Consider the following 11,400-nt stretch of genomic DNA (forward strand, 5'->3'; position numbering starts at 1 on the left):
GTTGGGCTTCTTTAGTGTAATGCTTTTGAGATTCATCTGTGCTGTTGAGTGTCTCAGTAGTCCATTCCTTCTGTTGAGTATATCAGTAGTCCATTCCTTTTCATGGCTGAGAAGTATTTTGTTGTATAATTATACCACTATTTGTTCATTTACTAGATAATAAACATATTCGTATATAAACACACATAAATTTGTACCTATTATGAATAAAGCTTCTATGAACCATTGAGTACAAGTGTTTCAGTGGACATATGTTTTTATTGCTTTTTGATAAATCCAGGAGTGAGATTGCTGGATCATATGGTAAGTATATATCTAATTATATAAGAAACTCCCAAACAGTTTTCCAAAGTGGCTATACTACTTGGCAGCAGCGTATGAACTCCAGTTGCTCCACATCCTTGCCAACACTTGATATTGTAAGTCTTTTTAAGTTTAGCTATTCTAGTGGCATCTTATTTTGGTGTAAATTTGCATTTCCTTGATGTTTAATGATATGGAGCATCTTTCCATATGTTTATTTGCATTGATAAATACCTTCTTCAGTCAAGTGTCTCTTCAAATCTTTTGTCCTTTTTTTTTGAGCCAAATTGTTAGTATTTGTATGGATTTGTATATGTGTGTGTGTCTTTAAAAACATATTCTAGGCCAGGCACGGTGGCTTACGCCTGTAATCCCAGCACTTTGGGAGGCCGAGGCGGGTGGCTCACGAGGTCAGGAGATTGAGACCATTCTGGCTAACACGGTGAAACCCCGTCTCTATTAAAAATACAAAAAAATTAGCCAGGCATGATGGCAGGCGCCTGTAGTCCCAGCTCTTTGGGAGGCTGAGGCAGGAGAATGGCGTGAACCCGGGAGGCGGAGGTTGCAGTGAGCGAGATCGCGCCACTGCACTCCAGCCTGGGCAACAGAGCGAGACTTCGTCTCAAAAAAAAAATAAATAAAAACATATTCTAGATGTAAGTCCTTTATATATGTTTCGCAAATATTTCCTCCCAGTCTGTGGCTTGCCTTTTCATTTTTAAAATTATGTAATTTGGAGAGCGGAATTTTTTAATTTTGCAGAAGTTCAGTTTATCAGTTTTTTCTTCTGTGATTCATGCTTTTCCAAAGGTCTTAGAAGTTTTTCCCTAAGAAGGCCATGAATATTTCTGTTTATGTTTACTTGTAGAATTTTTGTAGGTTTTTTTTTTTTTTTTTTTTTTTTGTGAGCCAAAGATTTATTTGTTCATTTCTTGCATTTGAAGTACTCTTCGACAACATCCTTGGCCTGAGACTCCTTTCCATATTCCTTAACTACTACACAACTGCAACCAACCACTTTACGGGGTTTCCCCTCTCTGTCAATTTTACAGAGGCCTACCCATTCTTCTAGTTTCTTGTTGTCATCAACTTTAATTAGGTTGATCTGGTGTTCAGCACAAAGGGCCTCCACCAACTTGACATACATAGGCTTATCACAGTTGGATGCAAGCACACAAAGATGGGCTTGGCGCTTGTCTAAGGCTTTGGCAGCTTCGCGAATTCCACGTGATAGGCCATCGTGGATGAGGGCGGTCTTCAGCACTTCTTGTAAAGCAGTATTAACGTCCATTACACCTCCAGCAGCAATGCCTTCCTCGGCCATGGCGGTGGGTTACGGGTGAAGCGGAATCTCGAACGCACCCAAGCCTCCGCCTCCGCGCGACTCCGCGGCGGCAGGGAAAGAGCAAGTTTTGTAGGTTTAGCTCTGACATTTAAGTCTGTCGTTCACTCTGAGTTAACCTTTGTATGTGTTATGAGGGCAAAGGTTAAGCTTCATATTTTTGCACATGGATATTCAATTGTTGAAAAGACTATCCTTTCTCCATTGAGTAATTTTGGCATATTTATCCAATTTCAATTGACTGTGTAGATGGATCTATTTCTGGACCCTGTATTGCGTTTTTTTTTTTTTGAAACGGAGTCTTGCTCTGTCGCCCAGGCTGGAGTGCAGTGGCTTGATCTCAGCTCACTGCAAGCTCCACCTCCCGGGTTTACGCCATTCTCCTGCCTCAGCCTCCGGAGCAGCTGGGACTACAGGCGCCCGCCACCTCGCCCGGCTAGTTTTCTGTATTTTTTTTAGTAGAGACGGGGTTTCACCATGTTAGCCAGGATGGTCTCGATCTCCTGACCTTATGATCCACCCGTCTCGGCCTCCCAAAGTGCTGGGATTACAGGCTTGAGCCACCGCGCCGGGCCAGGACCCTGTATTGTTTCATTGATCTGTATCTCTGTGCTTACATAAATACCACACTGCCTTGATTACTGTAACTTCATAGTGAGTCTTGAAATTACTTTGTTCTTTTTTCAAAATGTTTTTTTTTTTACTCCAGGCCCTTTGCATTTTTTTTTTTGAAAAACAAATCTTTATTGTCTAGAAATACATATTTAAAAAATCCCCTTCAAAAGATGCTATTCACTCATTTCCCCATTTCCTCTTCTTCCACACCTCTGATATAAAGGCCATTATTACACCTTATTAAAACTTCACCTAGATGTCCAGGCAATGCATCATTTATGAATTCTGTATCTGCAAGCTGCCCGTTCATATAGCCATCTACAGATACCAGGTAGCCCTTATACTCCATTCCCACTTAAGCTTCACCATCAGTGGCTCTCCTGTTAATCCACTGAGGAAAGATTTGAGATTGCGGGGTAAACTCATCGTAACTAAAGGGAATGTTGTGGCCTATTTGCCACCGACCTAGCTGCTACTCTCCTGTCCCTCCTAACTCAGCAGGTATTGCAGGTCCTGAACCACTGATCTCCAAGAGAAATGGCTGCCAAATAGGAGTGTCACCCTTTGCATTTCTATTTGAATTTCAGGACTAGCTTATTAATTCTTACCAAAAAAACGCGGGGCAGGTGGGGGGGTGCTGGTGGGGCATTGAATGGGATTACACTGACTCTATGGATTGATTTAGGAAGAGTTGACATCTTAACAATATTGAGTCCTTTGACCCATAAACACACTATATCTCTCCATTTATTTGAGTCTTTTAAAATTTCTCTCAAGTATTCAGTAGTATTCAATGTATTGATCTTGTACATATTTTGTTACATTATCCCTAAATATTTCCTTTTTGAGATACTATTGTAAATTGTACTTTTCTCATTTCAATTTCCACTTCTTTGCTAGTAATATAGAAATACAATTTATTTTTCTATATTAACTATCTTGTGACCTTAGAATATTTTACACAGATGATCACGTCTTAGAATAAAAATAGTTTTGCTTCCTTCTTTCTCATCTGTATGCCTTTTATTTATGTTTATCTTGCTTTATTGTACCGGCTAGTATACCAAGTACAAAGTGAAATAGAAGTGGTCAGAGGAAGCATCCTTACCTTGTGTTTAGGATCAGTGATATCTTCTTTTTCATTCCTGATCTTGGCAGTTTATGTCGTCTTCTCTGTCTCTCTCTCTTTCTCTCTCTTTTTTTGCTTATCAGTCTGGCTAGAGGTTTATTAATTTTATTGATCTTTTCAAAGAACCAGCTTTTGGTTTCATTGATTGTTTCCCAATTGTTTTTTATTTTGCTTTATTTTGTCCATTGATTTCTGATCTGTAGTGCATTTTCTTTCTTCTACTTTTTTGGGGTTCAATTTATTCTTTTTCTAATTCTTAAGGTGGCACTAAGACCACTGATTCAAGACCTTTCTTTTCTTCTAATATACATATCTAATGCTAAAAAGTTCCCTATAGGCACCATTAGCTGCTTCTCACGTGTGTTTACATGTTGTGTTTTCGTTTTCATTCAGTTCAAGCTATTTTCTAATTTCCTGTGTGATTTCTTCGACCTATAGCTATTGGAAGTGTGTCATTTAGGCCAGTCACAGTTGCTCACACCTGTAATCCCAGCACTTTGGGAGGTCGAGGCAGGAGCATCACTTGAGCCCAGGAGCTCGAGACCAGCCTGGGCAAAATAGGGAGACCCTGTCTCTACAGAAAAACAAACAAAACAACAACAACAACAACAAAAACCTGGACATGGGGGCACACATTTGTGGTCCTAGCTATTCAGGAGACTGAGGTAGAAGGATTTCTTGAGCCTGGGAGGTTGAGGGTGTAGGGAGCTGTGATTGTGCCACTGTACTCCAGCCTAGGTGACAGAGTGAGACCCTGTCTCCAAAAAAAGAAAAATTAAAAGTATGTCACTTAATTTTTAAATTTAAACATTTGAGATATCCCAAATATCTTGTTGACTTCTAACTTGATTTTATGGTGCCTAGATAAAATTACTTTCTTTTATTCAAATCCTTTTACATGTATTGAGATTTGTTTTATGAGCTAGCATATGTCTGTCTTATAGAGGGTTCCATATATGTTTGACCAAAAAAATGTGTATTCTGCCTTTGCTACTGACATGTTCTCTATATGTTGTTTAGGTCAAGTTGATTGATAATGTTGTTCAAGGCCTCTATATACTTACTGATTTTCTAATTGTTTTATAAATTGATATTCCAAGAGAGGAGTATCGAAACACCAACTATAACTGTTCAACTGAATTGTTTATTTCTGCATTCTCTACTGTCAGTTTTTACTTTCTGTGTTTTAGGGCTCTTTGCTAGGTGCATTTAGATTTATTATTGTTTATCTTCCTGATTTTGCCCCCATGGGGACATTTTGAAAAGTCTGGAGACATTTTTGGTTGTTGTAACTGGGGAGATGCTGCTGGCACCTAGTAGCTAGAAGCCAGAGATACTGCTTAACTTTCTGCAATGCCTGGACAGGCTCTGAAACAAAGACTTATTCAGCTCACAATGTAGAGACTAAGGTCGAGAAACCAAGTTTCTTTTAATACTTAATACCTAAAGCTGTAGCAATTTTTAAATAATAAATGCTTCTCAGTTTTTGGTATGCCTTTGGTTCATTTTCAGATGCCTGAAATGTTTATTTTTTTCAGTTTTTTCCAGTTTTATATTTGCTTTTGAAGAGGAGAATTTGCAGATCTCTTCATAACACCACGAAATGGAAGTCTGTCCATCCTTTAACATTTAACCTGTTGGTGTCTTTATATTTAAAGTAAGTTTTTTTGTAGATAGCATTCAGTTGGATCTTTTTTTAAAAAATGCAATCTGAGGCCGGGCATGGTGGCTCACGCCTGTAATCCCAGCACTTTGGGAGGCTGAGGCAGGCGGATCACGAGGTCAGGAGATCGAGATCATCCTGGCTAACATGGTGAAACCTGGTCTCTACTAAAAAAATACAAAAAATTAGCCGGCGGGCAACTGTAGTCCCAGCTACTCGGGAGGCTGAGGCAGGAGAATGGCATGAACCCAGGAGGTGGAGCTTGCAGTGAGCCGAGATCGTGCCACTGCACTCCAGCCTGGGCAACAGAGCAAAACTCCATCTCAAAAAAAAAAAAAAAAAAAAGCAATCTGACAATGTCTGCCTTCTAATTGGGAATATTTAGACCATTTACATTTAATGTAATTATTGATAGAGTTAAGATTAAATCTATCTTGTTTTTGTTTTCTGTATTTTTCTTTTCTTACCCTTTTTTGTGGATTATTTTTTGTGACTCCATTTTATCTTCATATTGGCTTATTAGCTACACCTCTTTATTTGATTTTAGCAACTGTTGTTTAAATATATGACTTTAACTCATCATAGTCACAGTATACCTTTAAATAATATTATACCACTTCATGTATATTACCTCACTTGTGTGTGTCTGTGTGTGTGTGTGGGAGCACCTAACAACAGTATGCTTCCATTTCCTCCCTCCTGTCCCTTGTGCTACTGTTGTGGTGCCTTTTTTCTTGTACAAAAGTTATAAGCCTACAATATGTTGCTATTATTTTTGCTTTAAAGAGTTCATCATCTTTTAAAGAGATTGAGAATTAGAAAACATCTTTATTTACCACTTGTTTATCATTTCTGCTGCTTTGTGTAGATCAAATTTTCTATTAGGTATTATTTTCCTTCTGCCTGAAGAGCTTCTTGAACATTTCTTGTCATGTAACCTTGCTGCTGATGATTTCTCTCAGATTTTGTCTGAAAAAGTCTTTACTTCTTCCTTCACTTTCGAAAAATATTTTTATTAGCTTTAGAATTCTAGGTTGATGGTTTTTCTTTCAGTATTTTAAGAACTGGATGAGATAATGGCGTGACTTTTTTTTGAGACAGGGTCTCCCTCTGTCACCCAGGCTGGAGTGCATTAGCACCATCATGGCTTACTACAACCTTGAGCTCCTGGGCTCAAGCAGTCCTCCTGCCTCAGCGTCCCTCCCAGAGTGCTAGGATTACAGGTGTGAGCCAGTGCACCTGGCCAAGTAACTTCTTTAAACTCTTCAAGTCCCTGATTTTGTGCTAGGCTCCTTAAAGTTAAAATGTTAGACGAAACACCTGTCTTCTCAAGTTAACTGTTTTGTTACCTTTTCTCAGTAACAAAGTCTGATATTGCTCTTGGGCTTATACCCATGTTTCCTGTCATTTTTTTTTCTTCCCTTGTGGGGTTACACATTGGCCTATCAAGAGTCTTTGACTCTGAGCCTAATATTACTTCCTCATGCTCCTGTGTTTCTCTATGCTCCTTACCAGCACACACATTCTCTTTTACTGACTCCTTCTAAGAGTAAGTTGGAGAGATTAGACCTCTCTGCTTCTTTCCTAGTGCTCTTTCCAGTGCTGTAAAGAGAACCTGGGCATTCGTCCAGAGAGATTTGAGGTTGAATTCCAGCTTTCCATTTCCACCAGTTGTGTGCCCATAAGTAAATTATTTGAGTCTTAAGAGGCCATCTGTAAAATCTGAATAATAATAATATCTCTTAGAGTAGTTGGGAGGATTAAAGTAGGTAATATATGACAAATTCTTACACCATATTTGTCTCATAATATCAAATACTCACATAGTATATATTATGATATAAATCCCGATTTACAGATGAGGGACCTGAAGCATAGTAACCTGCCCAAGTTACATAACTAGGGAATGGCAGAGAACTAGGAGTGAAACCTAGTCTGGCTCCAGATCCCATGCCTCTAACTACAATGCTTCACTCCTTTTCTAGGTAAATGTTAATTCCTTCTTTTTGGATTAGATAGAGTTGGACTTTAACAAATGAGTACTCTTGACTGGGTGGGTGTTGGGGGAATGGGGCAGTTAAAGGGTAGCAAGGCAAAGGATATTTCAAGTAGGAAAAATAGCTTTGGAGAAAAGGTAGAAATGAAAGGATATGGATATGGGAAACATGCTGGGGAAATGGCTAATAGGCTGGTAAAGTTGGGTGGAGGTCCTGGGGGATAGAGAAGGATAGTGGGGGATACAGTTTGTTGTGTAGGGTCTAAATGATAGAGTACTTTGAATGCCGTGCTAACAAAGTTGGTCTGTTTTATCCTACATAAAGTGACAAACTATTGTGGGAGTGACATGGTCAGAGGGGTTCTTTTGGAATAGCTCTTGGATCATTTGGTGGATGGATTGAACTGAGGAGCAAGTATAATAGGGAGATCAAGTAGAATGCTCTTCTTAAAATACAGCCGCTGAGGTAATGAGCTCAACCAAAGGGATGGTTAGAGTAGAAAGGGGGAGCTGTGGAGGTGTAATAGTTGGCAGGATTCAGGGGCTTATTAGACCAAGGAGAAGGAGAAATCACGAAGGAGTCAGCTTTACTAGGCTTGGTGACAAGGAGGAAGGTGATGTTTTCATTGAGATAGGAAATTCTGAAAGGGGAGCAGGTTGGTGGAGGGAGATGTAAGAGTTCTGTTTCACATGAATAACTGGCCATTTGTAACACCTTATTCCCCTTTCTCATTTGTGGGAAGCAGTGAGGTAGATCACCTAAGGGAAATTTTGTAGGACAGTCCTAAGGGAGGAGGGAAAGAAGAGAAGGGCTTAGGTAAAGAGAGGTGAGATTCACAGACCAGAGGCAGGTTCAAAGCAATTTCAGAGGTGAAAGTTTTTGGGAAGTCCTATGAGTAGATTGGATCAAAAGTTTGCTCCCACAAAACCCCTCAACCCCTGTTATCTATCATTTTTCCCCAAGTCCTAGCTTGGCCAAAAAGCAGCCAATCCTGGCCGGGCGCGGTGACCCATGCCTGTAATCCCAGCACTTTGGGAGGCCGAGGCGTGCGAATCACGAGGTCAGGAGTTCAAGACCAGCCTGACCAAGGTGGTGAAACCCCGTCTCTACTAAAAACACACAAATTAGCTGGGTGTGGTGGTGTGTGCCTGTAATCCCAGCTACTCAGGAGGCCGAGGTAAGAGAATTGCTTGAACCTGGGAGACAGTGGTTGCAGTGAGCCGAGATTGCGCCACTGCACTCCAGCCCGGGCAACAGTCAGACTCTGTCTCACAAAAAAAAAAAAAAAAAAAGAAGAAGCCGCAGCAATCAATCCTTCAAGGAATGATGGAGGCTAGAGCCAGGTGCATATGGAGCTGAAGACTAAAGAGCCCTTCCTGGATCTTTTGGACTCCTGGGACCTCCTTATGACTGTAGAGGTTGTGGGGAGAGGCCCAATAATGACTGAGATTGAATCTGCTGCCACCCCAGTGGAATGAGGACCCAGAGCAGATCACATTTTCTTTAGTTGTAATTTAATTAAATTTTTTTTTTAGAGACAAGGTCTTACTCTCTCACCCCAGTCGGAGTGCAGTGGCATGATCATAGCTCACTGTAGCCTCCAAATCCTGGGCTCAAGTGATCTTCCAGCCTCAACCTTCCAAGTAGCTGGGACTACAGTTGTGCACCACTGTGCCCAGCTAATTTTAAAAATTCTTTTGTAAAAATAAGGTTCTACTTTTTTGCCCAGGCTGGTCTCAAACTCCTGGCTTCTAGTGATCTAGCCCCTTGGTCTCCCAAAATGCTGGGATTACAGGTGTGAGCCTCCATAGCCAGCAACATTTTATTTAAGAAAATAAATGAATATGCCACTTCTTATTCCTCATCATATTCAAACTGTTATGCATATTTTGTTTGAAAGGTTGATTTATGCATTTGTTTCCCAGTAGACCATAAAGTCCAAAAGAACCGTATCTTAGGTTATAAAGGTGGGCCCAGTGCCTAGCATGCAGCTTGGTTTTCTCACGAATTTGTTCATTCAGCATCATTTATGAGTACTGTGAGAGGTCCTGTGCTATGTGCTGAATATCCATTTACTCACCAAATATTTATTGAGCACTTACTGTGTGCCAGGGTCCGGGCCAAGTGCTGGGAACACAGATTTGAATAAGACTGGCAAGGTCTCTGCTCTCAAGGAGCTTACACCTTAAGTGGTGGAGTCAGGAAACAAAAATAAGATCACAAGAAGACTTCAGATAGTGATATGTGCTGTAAAGACAACAGAAGAGAGTGATGTGATAGGGAGAAACTTGCAGGGTATCTTTGGATACAATAGTTGGGGAAGGTATCACTGAGGAGGTAACCTTGACCTCAGGCCTGAGTGGTAGGGAGGAGTGGGTCATGAGGTAATCACAGGGGAGGCTGGGATGAAAGATGGCTTCAGTAAGCAGTAATAAATACGGGGGAGAGAACTATGAGACGACGGTGGCTGGGCCAATGGGCCAGATCATGGGGAGACTTCAGGAAAAAAATTTGGATTTATTCTCTGTGTAACTGGAGGGCTTTAGATGGTGAGAGTGTGGGGTGCTACAATCATATTTTCTCTTTGCTATTGATCCTCTGGCTATTGTGTAAAAAAATAAAAAAAATAGCAGGCCAAGTAAGGAGGAAGGGAGGCCAGATGAAGAGGCTGTTTGGATGGTCTATGTAGGACATGATGGAGGCTTGGACCAGGAGGCTTGGACCGGTGGAAGTGGAAAGAGGGAAGATTTGGGGTATATCTGAAAGGAGGTCAAATTGACTGGATGTGGAACGTGAGGAAAGAAATCTACGGTGGCTCCTAAGTAGAATGACAAGCCAACCCGGATTGCCTGAGACTGAGGGCTTTCCTGGGACATGGAATTTTCAGGGCTAAAACCAGGACAAGTCCCAGACAACCCAGGATAGTTGGTCACATTACTTTTAGGTTTTTGAGCCAAACAATGGAGTGAGTAGCTGGTGCCATATACAGAGATAGAGACGACTCAGGGAGAACAGATTTCTAGAACAGAGTTCTATTTTGCCCATGTGAAGTTTGAGATGCTAATTAAACATTCACACAGAGATGGAGTAGGCAAATGTATATACACATCTGAAGCCCAAGGAGGAGATCAGATTCAGATAGAACTCCGGGAGCCAGCAATATATAGATGGTATCGAAAACAATGGGGGAGATTACTTAGGGAGAGTATGTAAATAAAGTACAGAAAAGGGCCTAGGGTGGAGTTTGGATATGGAAATTTTGAGGGTAAGCAGAGGAGGAGCAGTCATCCAAGGCATTAAGAAGGAACAGTCAGTGAAGTAGGAGGTAACCCGGGAGAACGTGGTGTCATGGAAGCTTGGAGAAAAATGAGCTCCATGAAGGAGAGAGTGGTCAACTATGTCTAATCCTGCTGAATAAAATGGAGAAAGAAAAGTAGATTAAAACACAGTCCCTGCTCCCAAGGAGTTTCAGTGTAGTGGGAAGATGGGAGAGTCAATTCCTAAACAGCCATGAGTGCTCTAGCAGTGAGAAGCACAGGCTGCCAGGCAAGTACAGAGGGCTCCTTCCTGGGCTGCATTTGGAAGGAGAATTGGAAAACAGGACATGGGTGGAGAAGAGTTCTTCAGATGGAGGAAGCTACAGGCACAAAGGCAAACTCAAGGAACTGTAGGGTTTCAGGATGGCTGGGGCACAGAGTGGTGAAACAAAAGGAGGCAGGAAGTGCAGGGAGCGGGGACAGCCAGGGCTATCACATGCGACAGAGAGGTCACCTAGGATGGGAACTGAAAAGTGTTGGATTTAGCAACCTGGACATAAGGGTCTATCTTTGCCAGAATAGTTTCAGCCATTTCAAGGAGTTGTGGGGACAAAAGCCAGATTATGAGTAACTGGGAAGCAAGGAATAAGACACCCTGAGTGCAGAGATCACTCATTTAAGAAACTTGAAGTAGAAGGAAGGAGAGTGGTAATGTGGCATCTGGGAGTGGGGGTGGGTTTGTGGGTTTTTTTTTTTCCCTCTATAGTAGAAATCTTGAGCTTAGTTATAGGCTTGAGGGAAAGAACTAGAAGTGAGGGAGAGCTTGAAAATATAGAGGTGAGGAGATAATTGATGGAGTAAGAATTCTGAGAAGCTGGTGAGGGATGGGCACGTGTAGGGTTGGGGACATGTAAAGTTTAGCTTTGGATAGGAGCAAAGAGAGACAGATGGGTAGAAATATAGATAAAATTGTTAATAGTAGGCTTAGGAAGACTGAGGGGAAGTTGTTCTTTTCTGATTGCCTTTATTTTCTCTTAGAATAATGATGAAGTCTGCTGCTGAGAGCAGCTGTAGACCCAGCAAGAGGTATATAG

General features: G+C 41.3%; 1 pseudogene across 1 annotated transcript; it reads right to left on the reverse strand.

The window, feature by feature from the left end:
* Positions 1–1,183: 1,183 nt before the first annotated feature.
* Positions 1,184–1,704, reverse strand: LOC112619013 (annotated as a pseudogene). The gene has a single exon (XR_003118157.1). The product of XR_003118157.1 is annotated as a 40S ribosomal protein S12 pseudogene (transcript).
* Between the last annotated feature and the right edge of the window lie 9,696 nt (positions 1,705–11,400).

This window comes from Theropithecus gelada, chromosome 1, assembly GCF_003255815.1.
Source record: "Theropithecus gelada isolate Dixy chromosome 1, Tgel_1.0, whole genome shotgun sequence".
Taxonomy (NCBI): domain Eukaryota; kingdom Metazoa; phylum Chordata; class Mammalia; order Primates; family Cercopithecidae; genus Theropithecus; species Theropithecus gelada.